Raw genomic sequence first — 26,924 nt, 5'->3', positions numbered from 1 at the left:
CATATTTAAGAACTTTGAGAGCAGAAGTTATGCACAAAATTAACCTCCATAAGAGCAAAACCCCTTGAGGGATGGCCTCTATGATCTGGATCTCTCTTCCAAATTGATTTCACGTCACTTCTTCTCTATTGGCTTCCTAATGACAAGTGCAAACTTTCTGCAATGCTGTATTTTCTCATCCTCATTTGCCCAACAGCAATACAGGAACAGCAGTTACCTTGGCCTGCTGTAAGGAATGGTTAAAGATATTTTGAAATTACTCATATAAAATATTTAAATAGTGGAAAAGATGGTGCAAATGTTAAATCAATTTCCTTGCACATGTAGTAGCCGGGAGTCTGCATTAGGCTGAATATCATATATGTTGAAGGGCTTTACATCAAAGTAAGTTCTGTTTCTTACATCAGGCATAGATAAATTTTTTTCCTCCTTCCTCCAGCCCTTGACTCACAATGCTCTAAAGCCTGCATAGTTCTATATGCATGTTAAATTCCAAAAAGAGTCTCCAAAATTGAAAAGCAGCAGTCTGGAGCCTTCAGCCAAACTATAAATTTACATAGTTTGCAGGAAGCCAAACCACAGTCGCTGCTGATTTAAAGGAACTCTTGTACTTAGTGATCATCAGCATGAAGCAGAATGCATGGAAAACACATATTAAGGTTTATAAACAGAAAGTAAATAAGCAGTGCCTACTGTCAGTCGCCAATGTTTCATTTATAGACTGCACCGCTTGAGGGTTTTTTCCCCCCCTTCCTTATAAAGCACTAAAGCCCTTTGATACATTCACTTTTATATTACAAAGGATAAAAATATCCCTGCAAAACTGTAATTCAGGATCATTGTTTTCATTTCATAGAGCTTTGTAGACTAACATATATTATTATAGATCAAGGTCAAACGATGCCTCCACACTTACCGTATTTTTTGCAGTATAAGATACTCCCGACTATAAGACGCACCTACCTTTTTTGGTGGGGAAAACAAGAAAAAGAAATCTGCCTCTGCCTCTCAGCAATTTTTTCTCATTGCAGCAAACAGCAAATAGCCTGCTTTACTTTCATTTTCATTTTCAGCATAGCTTGATTAGCACAAGGGGAAAAAAAATCTGCTCCCAGCAATTTACCTCCCACACAGCAATAGGCAATGGCAATCCCTGCATCCTGAAACAGCTGAGGGTCAGGAGGCTGATCAACTTGTGCTCATTAGGCTGTGCTGAAGCTGAAATGGGCTGTTTCTTCTTGCTGCTTGCTGCAAGGAGGTAAATTGCTGGGAGGCAGAGGCCAAAGGGTGGGGGCCAGTGGTTGGGTGGGGCTACATTCGGTGTATAAGACGTACCCAAATTTTCACCCCTTTTGGGGGGTGGGGAAGGTGCATCTTATACTCCGAAAAATACAGTAGGTAATTTCAACAAAACATGCAACAAGATATGCAGTAGGTGGAATGGCTTTGTTAGTGTGGTCTGTTTTTAGGGATATGCAAATATGAAACCATGGGAATTTTCCTTGCCTTATCTGAATGCTTTGGTCTGCCTGTGAAATCCTTCAAACGTTAACGCTATGGAGAAATCTTCACATTTTCTTTGAACTGCGTGTTAAATGAAATCTGACCAAGGCCTAGGAACATATAGAGTCCATCTTGCATAGGTCTTCAAACTTGGCAGCTTTAAGACTTGTGGACTTCAACTCCCAGAATTCTCTTAAAGCTGCCAAATTTGAAGACCTTTGGTCTAAGGCGTTTTGCCGGTCCTTCTGAAAGCCTCTTGACTTTTTCTTGAAACGCTTCAGATAATCTGAGAAAGAAATATCACCAGAATTCATTGTCCATATGTATCACTTTCTGCATGATGCAAAAATAAAAAAAAACCTAGGAGATGTGGTGTTTTGAACTGAAGAGCAGTGTACTTTTTGGATGTTTAGAAATTCTCCATACTTGAACAAAATGGCAGTAAATTAGTTTCACTAGTTTCCGAAATGCAGCTGAAGGAGAAGAATCTTCCACTGGGGAAGAATCTTCCACTTGCAAATTTGTGCAGAATACAATGCAATTAATGCCTGCAACTATCTTTATTTTTTTTTTCATTTTAAATTCAAACTAAACACTGCTTTATATATATAATGGATAATATGTTTTCTTTCTTTCTTTCTTTCTTTCTTTCTTTCTTTCTTTCTTTCTTTCTTTCTCTTCCTTCCTTCCTTTTTTCTTTCTTTCTCTTCCTTTCTTTTGTCTATTTTCTTTCTTTTTTTCTTTCTTTCTTTCTTTCTTTTCTTTTCTTTTCTTTCTCTCTTTCTTTTCTTTCTTTCTTTCTTTTTTCCTTTCTTTCTTCCTTCCTTCCTTTCTTTCTTTTCTTTTTCTTTTTTTCTTTCTCTCTTTCTTTTTTCTTTCTTTTTTCCTTCCTTCCTTCCTTTCTTCCTTCCTTCCTTTCTTTCTCTTTCTTTTTTCCTTCCTTCCTTTCTTTCTCTTTCTTTTTCTTTTTTTTCTCTCTCTCTCTCCCCCCCTTCCTTCCTTCCTTCCTTCCTTCCTTCCTTCCTTCCTTCCTTCCTTCCTTCCTTCCTTCCTTTCATTTGAAATCTTGCCATGCCCACACTATAGATGTTTACATCTTTCCCAGTCAGATGGATTCAAGGGTTCCACCCCATTTTGCACTCACAATATAAGAACAATCTCCTCTCGTGGTACGTAGGCATATGTGCATGTATCTGTCAACATGTGGATTTATCCAATCGTCTCTCAAGCTAAATGACATTAAGTACAAGGCCAGGTTGAGCAAATGTTGTTGTCTGAACTCATCCAACTACCATATAGAAGGTCCATGTGTTCTATACAAAGGTAAATACACCTACAGAGTTACAAAGAGTGATGCGGTGGGTCAGTGGCTTAATGACACCGGACGGTTCGAGTCCTAGCATCATGTGACAGAGTGAGATCCCATCATTTGCCTCAGCTTCTGCCTTTCCCAGCAGTTTGAAAGCATGTTAATTCAAGTAGATAAATAGGTACCACTTTGGTTGGGGGGAAAACCCTCAGTGCTTTGAGCAGCAGTACTAATTCAAGTATGCCGGAGCTGCCTGAATGTAATACCTGAATGAGAAGCAACATTGGTGTGGGAAAAACCCCAGATGCTGCTGCAGAAGCCTTCTGATTGTGGAGCTAGTTCACCCCCATGGTGCACTCTGGATTGTCCGTGAGCATGAACTGAATGGACTAGCAATTGTTGGCAGCCAAACTACTCCTTTGTATTAACACCGTGGTCTCCTGGCTAATGTAACATCACCATACGCTTAATAAATAAATAAAATCACAAAGATGCACACTCATCCTTACCAGTGTTTTGATATTTCCTTTAACATTGCAATAAAAAATTAAGATTTTTAAGAATTTAAAATCTAATTTAAGATTAAATTAGATTTGGCATAGGGTTCTAATCATTTCTCACCCAAGAGAGTAAGATGACTCTGCACAGAAAACAAATATGTATACCATGGGCAGTCTTCTTTAAGGTTCCTCAGACATCATTGCTAGAATCACTAAGGTAAACAGTTGTAATAGAATCCTCTATGTGCTCAGAAGTCAGTCTGACTTATTCAGCTCAGACAAGCTACAAATAAGGATGACCAAGCCTGTCCATTTTGGTTTCATTCAGTTGCCTTGAGTCGGGTCTTATTTGACCTGGCCCCACACCGAGACTCCGGCCGGCAAGCAAACAGACAGGATGACAGCTCAACACAAAGATTTGTGCACATTTTTATGTGCACTTTTCTTAAAGTATACATTTCCGTAGATACCATCTCTAGAGTCTGCACTTCTTTTTGCAAGTGGTTGTACATTTGTTGTGTACTTTTCCCAGATAGCAGAGCTGTCCATCAGGGGGTGGGGGGGAAAAACCCAAGGTGATGATCATGACTGTGAAATTGAACTTATTATGGGTGCTATGCACATAGTAATGGTCAGAATGTTGATTGCACCATCGAGCTGCAATTTGAACCTTTCATACTATATCCTGAAGACCTCCTTACTAGATATGCCTATCTTCCTGATGATTTTTTTCCTAGTGCATATCAGAGGTGATATTCAGCTGGTTCGCCCAAACCGGTAGGGGAAATCGCGGGTGGGCTCCCCTGCTCCCCCGCCCTGGCTCTATGTTGCCCTATTTAGGAACATTTTTGAGGCCGGGTGCATGCACTGAAGACAAGTGCATGGCGCAGAAAGCGAGCATGTGCATGTGCAGCGAACCAGTTGCACCAGAATGTGCAACCCACCACTGGCGTATGTTTGTCATCTACTGGAAGCTACCTGAGAACATGTCGAAAAAGGATTGCTTTTGGCACACAGGTTTGTTGGAATATGCATGGCATTTCAGGAGGTGCAAAGGAGGTGACTAAATTCATCTAAATGTGAATTCTGTGGCTCCCGAGGATGTGGACAGGTTGCATGCAACTACATGTTTACTGGACCCGTGCCCTTCCTGGTTAGTGCTGGCTGCTCAGGAAGTGACACGAGGCTGGCTCCAGGGGATTATAAATGCTTCTTTGTTGGAAGGGGTTTTTCCCGCCGCCTTGAGAGAGGCGGTGGTGAGACCCCTCCTTAAGAAGCCTTCCCTGGACCCAGCTATTTTGGGGAATTACCGGCCAGTCTCCAACCTTCGCTTTGTGGCAAAGGTTGTAGAGAGTGTGGTTGCATGGCAGCTTCCCCAGCACCTGGATGAAGCTGTCTATCTAGACTCGTTCCAGTCCGGCTTCCGACCCGGTTATAGCACAGAGACGGCTTTGGTCGCGTTGGTGGATGACCTCTGGAGGGCCAGGGATAGGGGTTGCTCCTCTGCCTTGGTCCTATTAGATCTCTCAGCGGCTTTTGATACCATCGACCATGGTATCCTGCTGCGCCGGTTGGAGGGATTGGGAGTGGGAGGCATCGTTTACTGGTAGTTCTCCTCCTATCTCTCTGACCGGTCACAGACGGTGTTGACAGGGGGGCAGAGTTCGTCCGCGAGGCGCCTCACTTGTGGGGTGCCTCAGGGGTCGATTCTCTCGCCTACCCTGTTCAACATCTATATGAAACCGCTGGGCGAGGTCATCAGTGGATTCGGGGTGAGTTATCATCTGTACGCTGACGACACTCAGCTGTACTTTTCCACCCCGGACCACCCCAATGAAGCTATCGAAGTGCTGTCCCGGTGCCTGGAAGCCGTACGGGTCTGGATGGGGAGAAACAGACTCAAGCTCAATCCCTCCAAGACGGAGTGGCTGTGGATGCCGGCACCCCGGTACAGTCAGCTGCACCTGCAGCTGACTGTTGGGGGCGAGTTAGTGGCCCCAAAGGAGGTGGTTCGCAACTTGGGCGTCCTCCTGGATGGACGGCTGTCCTTTGATGAACATCTGGCGGCCGTCTCCAGGAGGGCCTTTTACCAAGTTCGCTTGGTCCGCCAGTTGCGTCCCTTCCTTGACCGGGATGCCTTATGCACAGTCACTCACGCTCTGGTTACGTCTCGGTTGGATTATTGCAATGCTCTCTACATGGGGCTGCCCTTGAGGTGCACCCGGAGGCTACAGTTAGTCCAGAATGCGGCTGCGCGAGTAGTAACGGGAGCCGCTCGTGGCTCCCATGTAACATCACTGCTCCGTAGTCTGCACTGGCTTCCTGTGGTCTTTCGGGTGCGCTTCAAGATTTTGGTTACCACCTTTAAAGCGCTCCATGGCTTAGGACCCGGGTACTTACGAGACCGCCTGCTGTTACCTTATGCCTCCCACCGACCCGTACGCTCTCACAGAGAAGGTCTCCTCAGGGTGCCATCCGCCAAACAGTGTCGGCTGGCGGCCCCCAGGAGTAGGGCCTTCTCTGTTGGAGCATCGACGCTCTGGAATGAACTTCCCCCTGGCCTACGCCAAGTGCCTGATCTTCGGACCTTTCGCCGTGAGCTAAAAACATACTTATTTATTCAAGCTGGACTAGCATAATGGTTTTTTAATATTTTAAACTGGGTTTTATTGTTGTGGGGTTTTAAATTTTTAAATTTTAAATTTACATTTTTAAATATTGGCCTTTTTGTAATATGCTTTATTTTAAATTTTGATTTTAATTGTATATATATTGTGTTTTATTTTGGCTGTACACCGCCCTGAGTCCTTCAGGAGAAGGGCGGTATAAAAAGTTAATAAATAAATAAAAATAAAATAAATAAATATTGGAATAGAAGAATTTTTGACCAGTTTTTAAAGAGAAGAACATTTTTTTTCCAGTTCCAGTCAGTTCAAATTATTCTTTACAGATCCTTCTTCCATTACATTTAATGGGCTCCAATGTCATTCTTCCAAATGAGACAATATTGGAGACTTCATAAGAAATCTATTTGCATGTGGCATTTAACATGATTTCCATAACTTTGGTTACCTTTGTTTGAATTGTCGTGCAAAGTGAGCATATAGATAAGGATGCATAAATGTTTGCAAAGTTTTAAAGAGATCTTTCATATTATACTTGTAAGACACATGAATGTACCCAGTATGATATATTTTAGTTATAAGGCAAGAAATTTACCCATTAGCTTGAAGTTTTATCTTCCCCACTTCCCAGTTAACAGGTATAAGTACTAAATACTGACACCTCTTGAATCATTATCACAGTGTTTAAAATACTCTTCCTTTCCTTGCTCCAAAGAACACTGCTGATTACAAATTGTCCTTACTTAACCTATTTACCAATTGTCTGAAGTTACAACAGTGGAAGTAACTTAAAGACTTGTCCTTGTCCTTATAACGATCACTGTGTCCCTATGGTCACACAAATGAGATCTGAGTACTAGAACATATGAAGAACGGTTGCAGGAGTTGGGTATGAGTAGTCTAGTGAAACGAAGGACTAGAGGAGATATGATAGTAGTCTTCCAATAATTAAGGGGTTCCTACAAAGACGAGGGGGTCAATTTATTTTCCAAAGCACCAAAAAGCAAGACAAGTTAAAATGGATGGAAACTAAACAAGGAGAGAAGCAACCTAGAACTAAGAAGAAATTCCTTAATGGTGAAAGCAATCAACCGATGGAAGAGCTTGCGTTCAGAAGGTGTGGGTGTTCCATTAGTGGAGGCTTCCAAAAAGGACAACCATTTATCTGAAATGACTCAAGCAGGGGGTTAGACTAGAAGACCTCCAAAGTCCCTTCCAGCTCTATTATTTATTATATGTGCCATTCTATCTTTATACCTTTTAATACGAGTGTGAGCATATTTTATCTGAATTTATCATGAACTGGAAGTGGAAAGTCATAGGCTCTTCTCCACCTTTTTTTGGGGGGGTGGGGGAGGAGAAGAACCTATGACTTTTCACCTCCAGTTCCACTTCCAGTCCAGTCCACCTCCAGTTCCACTTCCATATGAAAGTCCACTCCCCCCTAAAAAAAGGGGGAGACCAAACTACAGAAACATTGGACATTTTTAAGAGGAATTTATTCAGTTTGTGGAATAGGTCTTCAGGTCCCTATCTTAGGTCCTAAAGCAGTGCTCATTCTGTTCACTGCAACTCTCCTACTTCAGTCTGGGTAATATGGACCAGTCTCATTGAAAAGCACTAATATCACAATGAATTTTTCAATGATTCTTTGTAATAATTGATCATAGCCAGCGGGGATTAGCAGAGTATCCCCAGTATTGTTGTCCCTTCCATTTGTCTAGCAACCAATACACATTTGTTTTTGCTATCTGTTATGTTCTCAGAGTACAAAGCCATTGGTTTTTCTCCCCTTTCCCTTTCCTGGAAAGACCTTTAGTTTGTTTGCAAACAAAACATTTGCATGAAATCCTTGGCCTATGATTTGCCTGTGTTGTCATCACAACCATGTTTGCTAACATGAGAGGGAACAAATAGCAGGGAGGGGAGATGTCAAGAGTTCATCAGCAAACTGACAGATTGGGGCGTGCCCATGGCTTTCACTATTGTTGATCAACAAAGTAACGTATAATAACATGACAGCCTTTGTGCCCATGTGGCAAATGAAGATGTAGAGTAAACAGTCATTTACTCTGTTTAAGCAGAGGGGAGGGGGGAAGAGAAGGAACAGTCACACAGCACTGGGGGGGGGGACATTTTCCAGCTGCCGCCTCTCAAGTTTTCTGGAATTCCTCTGAAATTATTATTTTGAGTTATCTTAATGGTAAGGGGCTTAAAGAGTCTCTTAGATGTCATTTATGGACCTGAGTTTTCTTCATCTTCTGTCTTACTCTTCGTTAGATGGGTCAGCTTTACTTTTTTTTATGGGTCTTTCTGTGCTTCTGATTGAGAAAAGTGAAAGGGAAGGGAAGGCCCAGCCAACTGGACTAGTTAAGTACAGTTAGTAGCTATTCCCCAAAGAGAAAAGACCATGTTGTATTAGCCAGTCTCCATAATCCCTACTCTAACCCAATCTTCTCTCCAGGGGTGAAATCCAGCAGTTCTGACAGGTTCTGGAGAACTGGTAGTGGAACTTTTGAATAGTTAGGAGAACCGGTAGTGGAGATTTTGAGTAGTTCGAAGAACCGGTAGCAGAAATTTTGAGTAATTCGGAGAACCGGCAAATACCACCTCTGGCTGGCCCCAGAGTGGGCTAAGAATGGAGAATTTGCAATATCTTTCCCCTGGAGTGGGATGGAAATGGAGATTTTGCACCAAGCCTTGCCCACCAAGCCACACCACACCCACCAAGCCAGGCCCACAGAACCGGTAGTAAAAACTTTGATTTTCACCACTGCTTCTCTCTCTTTTTTCCACCAGCTGTGGTAGCTATCAAACAAGCTACCACAGAAACTTAATACAAAGGTGTCATGGGTACTATTTGAGGCCCCATTGTTTAACAAAGCAAAGCAAACATTTGGTGGCTGGCAGAACATTTCAACCGGCTTTAATTGTGGTAAAAAGTGGACCCCACAAGGTCCAGTTAAGCCTCATTCAAGCTGTGCTTGAGTCCTGAGGACTTCCTGGGTGTAGATATGAAGTTTTCTTGGTACTAATTTACCAAGTTGCTTTCTTCTGGCATCAGGTAAAATAGTGCAATTTGTGGATTTGCTTATGTGCTGAATCCAGGAAAGCCACTATTTTCCTTTCCGTTTAAAGATTTTGCTTCCGGCCTGATGGTCTATTAGCTTCAGGCCACACGTCTAAGACTTTTCTGGGAGCATAGATTTGACTATGAAAGTGAAATGCAATGCACAAGCTTATAAAAAGGATATTATTTTTGCAAGAAGATTATATTTGAAAAAAAAACATAAAATAAAATGGAACGTTTTCAAGGAGTTAATATGTTCTGCAAATCAAACTGATTGATTGCATTCACTCATCAGTTAAACAATTTTGAGAGTGCCAGATCCATATTCTCCTGCCATAATAACTCATCATATTTGCTTCCGTCTCGTAATCATATTTTATTTTACTTACCAGAATTCCACAAGTAATTGCTAGTGGCATATAGACTATATCACAGATGTTGGAACAAAGGAGGGGGGGGGGAAAGCAAGTACACTGAGCATACATTTGTCATTTATACCCAACAAAGGTTGGCAGCTGTTCCCTCACAGCAGCTGCTTAAAGGTCTCGCCGTCCTTTTCTGGTATAATGATGGTCGGTTGAGACATTGGAAGGCAACAATGCTCTTGTTAATTATTCCATTCCACTTATTGGTGCTTGCCACTCAGCATCTCAATCAGGAGCTATGTGACGTTAACTGAAGGAAGCTATTTTAGCTAAGTGGACAGCAGCTGAAGGAATGCTCTTAAGTCCTAATTTGCTGAAAATATTTTAGGATGTACCTCAGACGAATGAGACAAGATTATAAGTGTGCAACTGTTTTTAGATAGGTCACACACTATTTACAGAAGCACCCCTAGATACAAATAGAGACTGGTATTTTGAGAAATAGCCCATTTTCCTTCCTTCCTTCCTCCCTCCCTCCCTTTCTTCCTTCCTTCCTTCCTCCCTCCCTCCCTCTCCCCCTCCCTTCTTTCCTTCCTTCCTTCTTCCTTTACCTTCCCTTCCCGTGCTGATACTTGCCTTTCTTCAATTAAAAAATAGAATTAGGGGAAAGGGTATCATAATGTGTTTTTTTTCCAGGAAAGGACATATATGTTGTAACTGGACACGGCATTTTCCCCCCACCTGTGTGTTCTTGAGGTGTGTGGCTTGAACACCCAGTTGCAAGTAGGGAAGGTAGAAGAGGTAGAAGATTATGCCAGCAATGGGAAGAGGGAGAGAAATGGCATATGAGAAGGACCTCCAGAAGAGAGAGCTTGCCAGTAAGAAAATGGAACTGAAGAAAATGGAGGAAAGCGATGGCACAATAAAATAAACGAACAATCATGAGAGAGACAAAAAGATATAAGCAGTAGTGGGAAGTGACTTTATAGAAGAAACTACTGATCCTATTAATAAGAAAAGATGTGTGAGAAGTCTAGGGCTCCGCTGGAAGAAAACTTCAGATCTGCTGAAGCTCTGACTTCAGCATTTTAGTTCTCTAATTGGTACTTTGAAAAGAAGTGGTGGGAAAAAATAAATAACAGTGATTTATCTGTTATTATTTTGCCGCATATTACATTTCTACAGAATCTGTAGTTCAGGACAATTGTCATAAGCTTAGAATGTGAGAAGAACAATTACCTATGTATCAGAGGTAGTATTCAGCAGGTTCTGACCAGTTCTGGAGAACCGGTAGTGGAAATTTTGAGTAGTTTGGAGAACCGGTAAATACCACCTATGACTGGCCCCGCCCCCATCTATTCTCTGCCTCCTGAGTCCCAGCTGATCAGGAGGAAATGGGGATTTTGCAGTAACCTTCCCCTGGAGTGGGGAGGGAATGGAGATTTTACAGTATCCTTTCCTTTCCATGCCCACCAAGTTACGCCCACCAGGCCACACCCACAGAACCAGTAAAAAAAATTGAATCCCACCACTGCTATGTTCCTATGCTTGCAGTCAAGTGAAAAACTACTTTCTTCCAGTAGAGCATTTACTTTAATGAATAAATTTCTGGTGTTGGATTTCCATCTATACTTCAAAGTTAAAGAAGCAAAATGATCTGTGTTTTTCCAAGAGGATTACTTTATTATACTTTATCTGTGGATCTCAACCAAGTTCACTGACAGGTCAAGAGGTCAAGTTACATATTTTGGGGCTTATGTAAGCATGGTATATTTAAAGCGTTCAAAAGGTTTCCCCATTATTGCTAGAATAGTAGTGGAAGAGATGTTTGTGACATTACTATACTGCAATCACTGAAGAACTAAGATTTATTTCAAGAACGAGGCACCTACGATTGTCTCCATGAGATGTAAATGAATTATCATTCCCAGCATCTTTCAATATTGCTCATGGTCACTGGGGAAGCTGGGAATTTTAATTCAGCGATTAATCTATATATTTTTCCTATATATAGAAGTAGTAGTAAAATTTTAAAAAACGAGTGTCCGTTTCCCCCCCCACACTTTTTAAATAACTTTTGTTGTTTGTGGTGTGCAATGCTTTGATCCATCGAAGTCATATTAGTGGCACAATTGAAAGTAATTCAGGCCAATCAGAATTCTACTTCTTCTGATGACTGTCTATAAATGAGCAGCTTTAACACAGCAAAAGGTGGTGCCCCATCATCTCAACCTAATAGGGATCTAGCCTATTTCCTGCAGGAAATGTGAACATGCAGCTAGATTAAGAAAGAATCAATTAGGCTACAGGTGAAACATAATTAGCTTGCTTACTGTCTTGGAAATTGAATGTGGAAGTATCAGAGAAGAGGAGCTCTCTAAATGGTTTTGAGTCTCAGAGGGAAACTTTCAGTGATCCCTTTGTTTATGAGATCATAACAATGAAGCTTGTGATCCTAAGGCACTTATAGAAATCCTGTTGTACTAAGATACTTAAATGGAAACAAATTGCACTGCATAGACAGAAGAAGGAGAAAGGCATCTTAGACATTTTATCACCTGGCCCAGAAACCTCCTAACTAGTGAAGGTTTTCTAGGGTCTCAGGAAAAAAATCTTTTCTATCCCCTGATCCTTCTCAATTGGATTTGAACCAAAAATATCTTCCGTGTGTGAAGCATGACCCTTTGCCTTTCATAACCCATTAATCCACCCATCCAGTTGATAGGAATGGAACTTGGCTTCTACAGTATGTCTAAATACCCAGATGCAAACTGAGCAATGTGATATATGCAGAACCATGCAGTGAGACATATACAGATCTGTACATTGGAGAAACAAAACAACCACTTCACAAATGCATGGCACAGCACAGGAGAACAAACTCATCAGGACAAGATTATCTGTGTTTGAAAGAAAAAGCTCACTTTTTTGAAGACAGAAAAGTCCACGTTCTGGACAGAGAGGACCACAGGTTTGAAAGAGGCCATCTTGGGGGACAGTGACCATGTCATATTGGAACTCAATATATGCAGACACAAGCAATAAAACAAAATCAAACCGGTATCTTAGACTTTAAAAAAGCTGATTTCCACAAAGTTAGAGAGCATGGGAAGGATTCCATGGATGAAAATCTTAAAGGGGAAAAAAAACTAAGAAGCTTGCAAAACTCTGAAAAAAGTGATTATAAAATCCCAGTCCACCACAATACCATTGGAAAAAAAATAATAATCTAAGAACAAACCAACACAGTTGCATAAAGAACTCTCTAATAAGCTAAAAGACAAAAGGGATAAGTATAAGAAATGGAAAGAGAGATACATAATTAAGGCAGAATACCAACATATAACTTAAATCTCCAAAGATGAAGTGAGAAAAGCTAAGGCTCAGAATGAAATAAGACTTGCAACAAACGTCAAAAGTAACAAAAAGAGTTTCTTTCAACATGTAAAAAACAAGAAAAAAGTCAAGGAAACAATCAGTCCACTAATGGGAGAAGATGGCAAGGAAGTGATGGGCAGTAGGGAGAAAGCAGAGCTGCTTAATTCCTTCTTTGCATTTGTCTTCACCCTCTACCTCCAAACAGCCCAATCTACAAAATAAAACCATACAAGACAAACTAGGAATAGAAATTAAAATAGGCAAGAAAATGGTAAGAGAATACCTATCCACTTGATATACGTTAAGATTGCCAGGACCAGATGGTTTACATCCCAGAGTTTTGAAGGAGCTGACATAAGCGATCATAGAACCATTGAACCATATCTTTCAAAGATCCTGGCGCATCACAGAACTACTAGGGGACTGGAAAAGAGCTGATGTGGTTCCCATCTTCAAAAAAGGGGGAATGGATCCAGGCAATTATAGACCAATCAGCCTGACATCAATATCTGGGAAGATCCTGGAAAACATAATCAAGCAACAGAGCTGTGAACACCTGAAAGCAAGCACAGTTATACCCAGAAGCCCAAATGGATTTGTCAAAAACAGTTCATGACAAACAAATCTTATTTCATTCTTTGACAAAGTGACTAAATTAGTGGACCAGTGAAATGCTGTGGGAATAGTATACTTTGATTTCAGCACATTTGACAACATAGACCACAACCTATTTCTTAGTAAGTTAGAAAAATATGGGATAGACAGCATCACCACCAGATGGATTTATAACTGGCTGACAAACCACACTCAACATGTAGTCTTTAATGGAACTACATCTACATGGAGAGAAGTAAGCAATAGGGTACCCCAAGGTTCTGCCTTAGGCCCAGTATTCTTCAATCTCTTCATAAATGTATTAGACAAGGAAATAAAAGGAGAACTCATTAAATTTGAAGATGACATCAAGCTGGCAGGAATAGGCAACGCTCCAAAAGATAGGCTCAAGATCCACAAGGATCTCGACAGACTTGAACTCTGGGCCTTATCTAACAAAATGAAATTCAGTGGTGAGAAAAGTTAGGTTTTACACTTAGGAAAGAAAAAAACAAATGTGCAGGTATAGCATATGTGGAACTTGGCTCAACAGCAGTAACTGAGAGAGATTTTAGAGTCCTATAGCAGTGTACAATCACTTAAATATGATCCATCAGTGTGCTGCAACCATCAAAAAAAGCCAGTACAATCCTAGGTTACATTAACAGAGGGATAGAATCAAAATCATGGCAGTGTTAGTATTGCTTTATGATGCTTTGATAAGATCACACTTATTTGATTAGAATTATGATTATAATAGGTAGAATTATAATAGCTAGATATTGGAAACTAGATGTGATTTTTAGAATAGAAGAGTGGAATTCTGAAATGTGGAAATTAGCTTTAAATGATAAAATGACATGTGATATTAAAATTAGAAGTGGTGTGTATAAAGAAGATATTTTCTGGAAGACTTGGAAACCATTTGTGGACTTTGCGCTTGCAACATTGGACGCTTCGGTACCTGTACCTCGAGAACGTGGATTTTGGCGATCGTGAGGATATATCCGAAGACCCAAATCTTCCTTTTTTTTTTATGTATAGCACAAGGGTGTAATAATGTATTTTCTTTTTGTTTGTTTGTTGCAAAAAAAATAATTAAAAAAAAAAAAGAATGATAAGATCACACTTAGAATATTGCATCCAGTTTTGATTACCATAATATAAAAAAGATGTTGAGACTCTGGAAAAAGTGCAGAGATGAGCAACAAAGATAACAGGGCAGGAGGTTGAACTATATGAAGAAGGGTTGCAGGAACTGGGTATGTCTAGTCTAATGAAAAGAAGACTAGGGGTGACATGATAGCAGTGTTCCAATATTTGAGGAGCGGCTTCCAAGAAAAGGGGTCAATGTATTTTCCAAAGCACCAGAAGGCAAGACAAGAAGCGATGGATGGAAATCAATGAAGGACAGAAGTAACTTAGAACCAAAGAGAAATTTCCTAACAGTGAGAACAATTAACTAGTGGAATGACTTGCCTTCAGAAGTTGTAGATGCTCCATCATTGGAGGTTTTTAAGGAGAAATTGGCAGGCCATTTATCTGGAATAGCATAGGGTCGCCTGTTTGTGCAAGGGACTAGAAAATCTCCAAAGTGTCTTCCAACTCTGATATTCTGTTAATAGCCAAGTGCACTCTGATACTGGTTCACTCGTGTCTGTTTCTTCATTCATTTACAGTTGCTTAATGCAGAACCTTACAAGGGTATTGAAAATTTTACTGACTTGATTTCTGGACACTGACTGTTACAAAAAAGATGAAAAGTCCATTTAACATATTTTTAAGTTCTGAGATGGTATCTTATTACCTTGGTTTGTTCTATTGTCTTCCTCTTTAGCAAACCATTTCTGAATGGCAGTCTTTGTCAGCTGAAATTCCCCTTGTCCCCTAACCCTCTTGGCAACCTGGGAACATAATTATCCAATCAAAGAAAGTTGATTGAAATTTAGCCGTGTAAATTTATTGACATTCTATTCCAATTTGTTGCTCTTTTTCCTAGTCTGGAGACAGTGCTGAATTATTTATTTGTAATCAGCACTTGTTTGACATAGAATTGGCATACCACTTTATCTAAATGAACAAAGGATAGATTGATGGGGAAATGCATTTACATAATGAACATTTAATCCATTCCTTTGAGAAATGCTTTAGTATTACTTTATCTAAAAATTGCAAGCAAATGCTGTAGCCACACTTTCCTTCTTGCCTTTGACAGTTCAGGCAACATTCCGTGTCATTTTAGTATGCAGCAAAATGCCAATTTTAAAGTATAAAATTCTTCACATTTCCTTAAATCCCTTTTTTCATAGGCATCACAAATCTCAGTTTTGACATATTTTGATATAAACTAGTAGTATTTGCACTTCATTGAAATCTTTGTCTCAGTCATTTATTTGTAGCTTTGAGCAAGTCAAAGCCTCTCAGCCACCATCTGTAAAATATTTATGCATGCATTCATTTGTAAGATTTATATCCTACTTTTCTTTCAGGAATTCAAGGCAATCTATATATAGTGTGCTCTCCTCCAATGTTTTTCCTCAGCAAGATAGGCTGGAGCGAGATATGATGTCTAGCCTAAATTCATGTCGTGAACATCCGTAACCTCTTTTTTATTTTTTTATCCTTCTTTTTAGCTGTTTTATTATAATATTTATATATAGCTTTCATGCTTTTATTTATTTATTTATTAAATTTGTATACCGCCCTTCTCCCGAAGGACTCAGGGCGGTTCACAGCCAATAAAACCACAATACATATGATACAGATTAAAAACAGTATAAAAAACTAATTCAATATACGGCCTAAAAATTTTAAATACAATTAAAAAACGCATTTAAAAGCCCCAATTTAAAACCCCAATTTAAAACTACATTTAAGCTAGTCCTGCATGTCGAAACAACAACGTCTTCAGCTCGCGGCGGAAGGTCCGGAGGTCGGGGAGTTGACGGAGCCCCAGAGGTAGCTCATTCCAGAGCCCCCACAGAGAAGGCCCTCCCCCTGGAGGTTGCCAGCCGACATTGTCTGGCTGACGGTATCCGAAGGAGGCTCTCTCTGTGAGAGCACACTGGTCGATGGGAGGCTATCCCATCTGTTATATCTGTTTGTACATCACCCTCACTCTATGGTGTAGGAATTTAGCACCCACCCCCCTCCTAGAAGAATGAAATATTTTATAAAATATTTAAAAGGCAGAATATATTTCCCTGGATGAGAAATGGAGAAACATGTTTTAAAGACAAAGGAGCTCCCTGCAACTCCCCCCCCACCTTTGTCAATGGGCCATTAAAAGCCTCAGCTAAGCTCACTCATTCTCCCCACCTTTGTCAATGGGCAATTAAGGCTTCAACCAAGCTCACTCAATCCCCCCCACCTTTGTCAATGACCATCTTTTGCAACACAATACAACAGAATCTTACCACATGGCAAGGCTCAAGCAAGCTTGAGAGACAACCTACACCATTAGCGAAGACTCCCACCCCCTGGGAGTCTTGACAGCCAATCAGGATACTCTTCCTGTGCCCCAGAAAGTTCAGAGCTCAGAAAAAGCATAAAACCAGGGAGCACACAGGATCTCAGGCCCTTTTCTGTTCAGGAACTCAAGCCATGTGATCCTGGCCACCATTAAACCATCTTTCCAAGCAGCCTCCATGTTTCCAGTGTCTTTGTCCCCACTTGGAACTGAACCCAGATGGATATTTCTTCCAACAATGGGAAATGGGAGCTGTCTAAATATGAAAATATTTAAATAAATAAACAGAAGGACCAAAAAAAAAAAAAGCAGTGATTTTGATATATACATGCAAACTTGGAAAGATATCCTAAGATTTGGGTAGGAATACAGTATAGTCTCACGATAGCGATGAAGATTACAAACAGGAAACTTTTATACCTGGTCATTCTGTTGATCAGATGCCAAGGCTGATGACGGAATCCTGGTTTAAAAAAGACCTTTAAACATGGTTCTTCCTTATTAAACCACACACGCACCGGACATCCCTTTAAATAAAAAAAAAACACTTTCTTATAAAATATTGTCTTATTTAAAGAAGGACATAACGTAACTCCAAATATTTCAAGTTTCCTGGATGTCAGATTTTGTAGTAGAAATCAAATCCAGAAAGCACACACAGGTAAACTGATTCAGCAGGATTCATTAACTTCTTTATATACATATAATACATGAAGATAAATGTACAATACCAATATAGATTCTTCTTCAAGGTAGTAGCATTTACAAGCAAAACACAAAGCAGTAGAGAACAATTAGTTTCATTTCAGCAGAGCAGACTAGTTTCAGTTTCTCTGCACAGACTCAGAAGCTGCAGGGCTAAGCCACACCCAGACTTCTTAGTTAAGTTTCTGTTTCCAAAGCAGCTCTCATTGGCTGACCCAGTTGCTATGCCTGTTCATTGGCTGACCTATTCCAGTCTATGAATATTCATACTCTGACACCGGACTATAAGGATTATCCTCATTTCTTTTTCAACAACAAAAAGGCTTTAATACTCACATACAATGACTAATTTGGGATAAACCAAGGCAATTCAAAGTGAGATAGAAACTAATGAAAAGAGCCAGTTTGGTCTAGTGATTAAGGCCCCAGGCTAGAAAGCAGGAAACTGTGAGTTCAAGTCCCACCTTAACCATGAGGGCCAGCTGAATGATCTTGGACCAGTCTCTCTCTCTCTCTCTCTCTCTCTCTGTCTCTCAACCTGACCAACCTCACAGGGTTCTTGTGGTATAGAAGGAGGAAAATATGTTGGATATGTTTGCCACTTTAAATTTTTAGTAAAAACAATAAAGGCGGGATACAAATTAAATTTGTATTTATAAGGGGCGGATTTATAAATTTAAAATTTATAAATTATAAAATTTATAAATTTATAAGGGGCATGCATAAGCGCACAAACATGCCTACCGTTCCTGTCCTATTGTTTTTCTTTTCTTCTTCATATATATATATATATACCTCCTAATATTTACTCATGTATATGTTTATATACTATATAATCTTTTTGTATGATGCCTACATATATTGTTGTGACAAATAAAATAAATAAATAAAATAAATAAATACAAATAAAATAAATAATCGTATTTATTTATATATTTTTGCACAGAGAAGTAATTATAACAGTTTTGACTGGCAGTCTGAAGTGTTAAAGCGAAAACAACTGGATTACCTGATCTGTTCTTTTTTTTTTTTTACACCTGTGTGGTTGTGGTTTGATGAAAGGCCTGCTTTCCCTGCCCCCAGCTTTAAGTTAGGGAAAGATTTTTGAGCTCAGAACTGTCCAATTCCTGTTCTTTACCAATTACACTATGCTGACTCTCTTATTAAATCTGTGCACTGATTTATGTACACTGAGAGCATATGCACCAAGACAAATTCCTTGTGTGTCCAATCACATTTGGCCAATAAAAATTCTATTCTATTCTATTCTATTCTATTCTATTCTATTCTATTCTATTCTATTCTATTCTATTCTATTCAAAACACTGATGTCCCAGAGCTGCAGTTGAACTTGTGTAAATTTCTCTCTCTCTCTCTCTCTCTCTCTCTAGTTTCTCCCTCCCTCCCTCTCTCTCTCTTTCTCTCTTCCTTTTGCAAAATTCAGTGAGAATCTAAGCTATTCATGTATTCATATGTTTGCAGGGGAGGGGCTAGGGAAAATGTGCTGTCCAACACTATGTGAAGAAAACAAACCATTATAATTTATGTTCTCATGAGCTACTGTCTCATTTTACAAATAATCATACAGAACCTCTTCACAAGATTACTGTAATTTAAAGACTACGGGGCACTTTCTGTCTGGGATCTCCCACTCAGTTAATATTTGGGGATGTCTTTAGACGCCTACCTTCAAAACACTCCAAATAGCATAGCTTAGCAGTGAGCCAAAGGGCTCAGAGTGAAAATCTCACCTTGGCTCTGAAACCTCTGAATGAAGAGTTGGAATCATTCTACTCACAAACCTTTATGGCTGTTGTCAAAACACCTAAAATGCTAACTACTTAACTAAAGTAGTTAAGCCCTTGGGCCTGTTAGGGAAGTATGTAAATTTATTCGTCTCGTATTTTACTTTTTATTCTTTCTTCTTCTTCTTTGTTTTTTATGTTTGCATATAAATCTTCTTCCGTGCTTAATCAAAATATCCCCCCTCCCAAAACAAAAAGAAGAAAGAAGGGGCGAAAGACAGTGTAAATTTATTTATTTTGGACTGATATGCGGCTCCAATTTATGATAGGAGAATCCCAACAGATAGCAAATTACTAGAGTGGACATATGAAAAGCAACAAAGAATCTACCGTGGACGGAACCAATTGGAGGAGCTGGCATCTGGGTCAGGCGTGTAGGAAGCTAGCACCCACCCTTCTCCTAGAAAAATGAAATATTTTAGGAAATATTAAAAGGGCAGAATATTTCTCCTAAAAGGGAAGCAGAAACTCAGCCCCCCACACCTTTGTCAATGGGCCATTAAGGCCTGGGCCAGTCTAGTCTACATAACAAAGATCTACCTTCTTCAAGCAGAGCCATAAAGGAAATTGCCTAAAGCTCTTTCATTACATCATCACCCAGCAAGGCTCAACCAAGCTTGGGACACAGCCTTCAGAGTTATCCCTTCATGTCCCCATGAGAGTCTGACAATTAAAACACAAGCTCAAATTCAAAGCTGAACAGAGGGTATCAATATCTCTCTTTCTCTCACCCATGTGCTTTTTTGCCCCGGATCTCAAGCCATGTGATCCTCTCCACCATTAAACCAAGGTTGAAATCTACTTACCTTCCTTACCGGTCTGGAAGTGCACGTGCCTGGTTAAAACCAGGAAGTAATGATACTTCGCTCCGCCATCACTACCAGATTGCTGAACTACCAGCCACGATCACTACCGGATCGCGCAATCCGGTCCGATCCAGGAGTATTTCATCCCTGCATTAAACAACTGTCCAAACAGTTTCTTGTTTCCAGTGTCTTTTTCCCCACTGAAACCAGATGGACATTTCTTCCAACAGGCAAAACCTGGGAAGTATGGAAATAATTGAATAGACTGCCTATAGGTACAACAAGATCCAGAGACACTCTGAACAAATGGGGCTTTCCAGTGTCTTCTAACCTTTATGATTGTAGTGACATGCAGACAACAACACTTATGTATTGTTGTGCCCTTTGTGTCCTGTATACTTGAGGACCTCATGGCAACGCGACAGAATGTAATTAATGCTGTGCAAGATAGGCTTAACTTGTATGTATTTCAATCTTGTATTTTAAATTTTAAGTCACATAGTGTTCCTCGTTTTCATTGTGATGCTTCTGACATGAGTAAACTAAATTGCAAACTACAAAGCAGTTTTTAAATAGATGAATGATATACACAGTCTATCTTCCCTTAAACTTTTAGAGCTGAGAGTTATGCCATATTATGACATGTTTCCGGGGGGTGAAATCTACTTACCTTCCTTACCGGTTCAGAAGTGCACACGTTGCGCGTGTGCACTCGCTTTGCTCATGCGTGCACCCACGTCGCAGGTTCTTACAGATCTTCTGTGCATGCGCAAAACTTTCTGCACATGCGCAGAAGGTAAAAACCACATTACTGGTTTTAACCAGGAAGTAATGACACCCGGGTGGGTGGGGGGAGCTTCGCTCCACCATCGCTCCCAGATTGCTGAAGCACCAGCTATGATCGCTACCAGATTGCAAGATCCAATTAGAACCAGGACCATTTCACCCTGCATGTTTCTGTGTATTTTATATTACTTTTATATTAATTAACCCTTGGAGGGTGGGGGAAATTCTTTATTTTTACACAGCTTCTATCCTCTGTAGTGTTTTCAATTGTACTGTTAAAGAAGGTGGGTGGTATATACAATTCAAATAGTTTCTATGAACACCTTTCAAGCAAGCCCTGAGTGTCAGATTTGGATGGCCCCTAAAGCTAATGCGCTATATATCATCATCCAAATTTCTATGAGTTCAATCCCTGGTAGACATCTTAAACCCTATAGAGTGGAAGCCCCCAAACTCTTCAGCTCATTCACCCCTTCATGATGATGATTAGGGGACTGGAAACTAAAACATATGAAGAACGGTTACATGGTTAGTCTAGTGAAGAGAAGGACCAGGGGAGGCATGATAGCAGTGCTCCAATATTTGAGGGGCTGCCACAGAGAGGAGGGGGTGTCAAGCTCTTTTCCAAAGCACCTGAAGGCCAGACAAGGAATAATGGATGGAGACTGATCAAGGAGAGATTCAACCTAGAAATAAGGAGAAATTTTCTGACAGTGAGAACAATCAACCAATGAAACAACTTGCCTTCAGAGGTTGTGGGAGCTTCATCACTGGAGAATTCAAGAAGATACTGGACTGCCATCTGTCAGAAATGATGTAGGGCAGGGGTGTCAAAATAGCAGCCTGCGGGCCGGATGCATCATGTGCAGGCCACACCAACCCCAGCTCCACAAAGTGGGGAAAAAAATCACAAAATGTCACATGACAGCAATGTGATGCCATGAGTTTGATACCTGTGGTGTAGGGTCTCCTGCTTGGGTGAGGGGTTGGACTAGATGACCTGCAAGGTCCCCCTCCAACTCTCTCTGTTGGAGAGTATTTTTTTTAAACCATCTATACATCACATTTCAGGAATTCAATACCCAGATCTCAGCAATGGCTAGATTTGCAAATTAGGGAATTTAAATCCAGCCATTTGGATGACACTCTATGATAAATTAATGAAATATTAAGCTGATTAATCCTCATGGGTTTGGTAACATTCATTGTGTGTCCAAGTAGGAATAAGTCATTGTAGTGAGTGACTTCACTGCCAATGCGAAGATAGAAAGGAAGGCTGGGAAAGCTGAAAAATTAAAAAGTTGGGCTTGATGAAATAGAAAATGATAGCAGTTTTATAATTTGGAGCAACCTAAGAATTATTATTATTATTATTATTATTATTATTATTATTATTATTATTATTATTATTATTATTATTATTATTATTATTATAAATTCCTGTTCTACCCTTGAAGGCATCTTGATCTTGAAGGCATTAGCTCATTTGGCATGCTCAGATGGTAAGGATCCATCAACCCTGAATTATAGTCTATCTATATATTTTTTTCTATTATGCACTAGAGCAGGGGTCACCAACCTTTTGGACCTCAGGGACCACTAAATTCATAATTTTAAATCCTGCAGATGTTCTGTTCCCCCCCCCCACACCAACCACAACCAAGAAGACACGCGAGCTGACTATATCTGCCAGCAATTTATTCCTACAACAGATATCAGTTCTGGCAATGAACCTGTGATTACCTGCCAAGTTCTCTTATCTCCTCAGAAGCCAGCGTAACTGCAGTTCATTGCTGGAGCAACCAAGAGTTCAGAAATAAACAGAAATCCAGAAGCCAAATTCTTAATCTTGAAATATTGCAGCCAAATTTCCAAGAGTCAGTTTTTGTCCATCACAAGAAGCTATAGAGCAACTCCTCCTGCTTTTATACCCTGTGGGGTGTGGCTCTGTGACTCAGCACTCTCTAGGCCTGCCCCACCCCTTCTTTTGTTGTTCCCACCTCTCCTTTCTGCGATGCCTGGGATCTAACCAGGACTGATTGTCAGCAGCTGGGTTTTGAGGTGTTGCCTGGGAAGGGGAAGGTGCGGGAGAAAGAGGCCTCGTCATCTCCTCCACCTGGCCTGCCTCTGGAACCTGGAGCGGAGCCAGAGAGGAAGGTCCTGCAGAGGGAAGCCCTGTCGGTTCTTCCCCCTTACTCTCTAAGTCACTCTCTGCCAAGAGGCCAGGCTCAGGAGCTGAAGACACAGCGGACCACTAATATGATCTGCTTAATGACCGGCTGGGTGGGTGTGGCAAGGTGATCGTGTGACTGGGTGGGTGTGGCCAACTTGATGTCATTCACATTGAGGGGTGCCTTGCCAGCCTCTACTTGCTACTTCTCTCCTGCCTGCCCAGGGTCCTTAGGAGAAGCAGATGCTGGAGCTAAGCAGCCACCATGAGAAAGAGTTGGCAAAACAGCTGGCTCAGTTCAAATTGGATCTGACCGAGAAGGAGTCTCAGCAGAAGCACCTCACTGAAGACTATGAGTATAGGCTTTCCAAGCAGAGGGAAGACCTGCAGGAGTGCAAGGCCAGGTAGCAGCGCCTGGAGGCTCAGCGGGCTGAGATGGTCAGCCAGTTCGAGGCCATGACACAGACCCACTGGAACAAGGCCCTCCGGCTCTTCGCCACCAGTGGCACTTCCTTCCAGCCTTTGGCCAAAGCCCCACACCAGGAGGTTGAAGCAGACCCTAAGTTGGAATTTTCACCCCTCCGATCTGCACAAAAAGACTGCAAAGGGGGAGACTCTCTGCAGCAACATAAACATTCATTGCACGATCCAGCCCAGGGGGCATAGTTTGAAGACCCCTGATTTAATGCAATGTAAAAAATGCAAATAATTTCTCTGAGGATCACCAAAATTTTATTGCGGACCACCAGTGGTCCATGGTGACCGCTGCACTAGAGTGAGTGAAATATGATTGTGGATCTGATCCTTAGTTAATCTATGCAAAGATTCATCTTAAACTATTAGATGTAAAATTGCTAAATGTGTAATCAGGAGAAAAACCTGATCAAAACTGGCTGCATCTGGATGTGGACAAGAATATCTCTGCCAATGTCATACTGAAAACAGATATGGGTCTCAGACTGGTACCTAGACTTATCAGACCAAAGCAAACAAACCAGGTTTGCAGACAATGTTACCAGCATCTCAGTCATAAACATGGCTCATTGACACACCTCATGGTCGTGGAACCAAAAGAAGCTGTTCAAAACCATGAGTCAGTGGTGGAATTCAGTTTTTTTTACTACCAGTTCTGTGGGCATGGCTTGGTGGGTCTGGTATGGCTTGCTGGATACTGCAAAAACTCCATTCTCACCCCATTCCAGGGGAAGGATATTGTAAAAGTTCCATTCCCACCCCTCTCTGCAACCAGTCAGAGGTGGTATTTGCTGGTTCTCTGAACTACTCAAAATTTCCGCTACCGGTTCTCCAGAACCTGTCAGAACCAGCTGAATAGCACCCCTGCCATGAGTATCATGTTATCTTTATCACCGTAGATACTGAAGTAGAAGATCAGCAAATAATAATATACATAAGACAGATGGTACAGTTTAAATGAGCAGATTTGAAGATGGGAACAATTATTGCAAGAACTATATAACCACAAAGAGCCATAGGGACCATCAACAGATCTGCTGCTATTGAAGTGCCAGCAAATCAGGCCTTGCATGCCAAACCTACAAGAGAGGAAGCAATAAAGCTACTGAAAAATGGTAGAGCAGCTACGTTGGATGTAATCCCAGCTGCTTTACAGCATGCTATCAGCCTGTGAACTAGTGAACAACCCACAACTAAGAATGAAATAGGAAAGTGCAGACTAACATGATTTGGGCATGAACAGAAATAGCAGAACATCTTACAGACTACTATAAAGAAAGCTACCTGCAGAATGGAAGATCCAACAATCAGCACCAAAGAAAATATGAAGCAATTAATCTGAAAAACCAATTTAAATGACAAGAAACACAGTGCTCGATAAGAAAAATTTGGAAACTATTACAAGGCATCATCCCATCGTATTAGCCCAACCCAGGGAGTTGCTAAGGAAATAAAAGAGGAAGAGTAACGTTTGTTTTGCTGATGTACCCACATAGAGCAGCCACAAGGTGAAATTGATTATATGCCTGCATTAACTTTGATTGTTAATGGTTAGAATGCAGTATTGCAGGCTAATTCTGCTGACTGCCGCCTGCCAGCAGTTCGGCAGTTTGAGTCTCAGTGGCTCAAGGTTGATTTAGTCTTCCATCCTTCTGAGATGGGTAAAATGAGGAGCCAGATTGTTGGAGGCAATAAGCTGACATTTTAAACTAGTTAGAGAGAGCTGTAAAGCACTGTGAAGTGGCATATAAGTCTAAGTGCTATTGCTATTGACATATTTTGAACATCATCTTATATAAGCTACCATACAAGAGGACTTGAACAAGGCAGAGCAATTAATGAAATAACACTGAGCTTTATGATATTGTTTCTATTATATTTTCATCAGTTTTTATTTTTTTAATTATATTTTTTAATGTTTTTGATGTTGGGATTTTTTGTTGAGTATCCCATGCACATAATAAGTAAATAAATGGTTAATTCAGTTACTAGTTAAAGACACTGAACTAGAAGTTGGGAGATTGTATAGTCTTGCCATACAAACAATGCCAATTGGATGACCTAGGACCAGTCACTCCTTCTCTCTCTAAGAATCAGGTAATGGTAAATACCTTTTGAATGATGCTGACAAGTAAACACCAAAGTCCAAAGTTTTAGTTGATAAAAATCAAAACTATCTTGTAGAAAGGTGTTTGTGGATCCCCCATTGTTGCACCTTTTTTTTTTTTGTCTATAAAATATGGTTGTCCAAATAATTTTCTCATTGTGTTTTTTAATTTTGAACTTTAGGCACCAAAGTCATTCTGAGATCCAATGCTTAATACCAACAAATGCTTATGCCAGCTCCTTGGGAAGGACTTGGTAGGTAGATAAAAATCCAATCTAAAAATCTGGCTGATTGTGTGATTTACCATGATAATAATAATTTGATATTTACCCTATAACTTTTGAACTAGATAATTGAGAGGATAGGGCAGTATGGTTCTGAATGTTAAACTCCCTGAAAACTTACAGATTAATAGAGTTGGAAGGGACCTTGTAGGTCATCCTAAAACCCCCTGCCCACGCAGGAGACCCTGCACCATTTCTGACAAATGGCAGGCCAATCTCTTCTTGAAAGCTTCCAGTGATGAAGCTCCCACAACTTCTGAAGGCAAACTGTTCCATTGGTTGATTGCTCTCACTGTCAGAAAATTTCTCCTTATTTCCAGGTTGAATCTCTCCTTGTTCAGTTTCCATCCATTATCCCTTGTTCTGCCTTCAGGTGCTTTGAAAAATAGCTTGACCTCCTCCACTCTGTGGCAGCATCTCAAATATTGGAACACTGCTGTCATGTCTCCCTTGGATTAGGTTTAACGGTTTAGGTTTAATCAATTGTTCAAAATTACATTGTTCATGTAATGCTATGTATAAATATATTATGATACTGTTGGAAAAAGACTAAAATTGTGTTAATTGCATTGAAAAAATCAGCTTTTTCTTTTGTTTTAGAATTTACCATTCATTCTAGCTTGTTTTGGTAGCTTGCATTGTTTAGGGTTTCCGTCTTTTATTTTTAAATTCTAATACTTTAAAATAAAATGCACACGCAATGTTTATTTTTAAAAAAATTGTTTTGAGTAAGTCCCCTTATTCAGTACAATTTAGGCTTCTATTTTTATTTTGTTTTGGGGTGACTTTTTGTTTTCAAACCATTATTTAAGCCCTACTTCTCAGAAGAGAGCCTTTCAAGGCTGCCTGTATCAACAATGATTCATAAAGGCATAATGAATAATAGTTTTGAAAACCAAATGAAACTCACAACTGGAACTCTCTCTCTCTCTCTCTTGCTTCTGGAATCCTTCCCTTTGAGGACTTGGTGGAGAC

General features: G+C 40.4%; 1 long non-coding RNA gene across 1 annotated transcript; it reads right to left on the bottom strand.

Moving 5' to 3' along the window:
- Positions 1-26,916, bottom strand: LOC131202181 (uncharacterized). The gene is made up of 3 exons (XR_009156088.1): positions 26,860-26,916; positions 17,233-17,339; positions 1-226 (listed from the first exon to the last, which is right to left on the bottom strand). It is a non-coding gene; the product is annotated as an uncharacterized LOC131202181 (long non-coding RNA).
- Between the last annotated feature and the right edge of the window lie 8 nt (positions 26,917-26,924).

Source organism: Ahaetulla prasina, chromosome 7 (genome assembly GCF_028640845.1).
Source record: "Ahaetulla prasina isolate Xishuangbanna chromosome 7, ASM2864084v1, whole genome shotgun sequence".
NCBI classification, from domain to species: Eukaryota; Metazoa; Chordata; class Lepidosauria; order Squamata; family Colubridae; genus Ahaetulla; species Ahaetulla prasina.
This window is presented reverse-complemented; position numbering and strand designations above follow the sequence as displayed.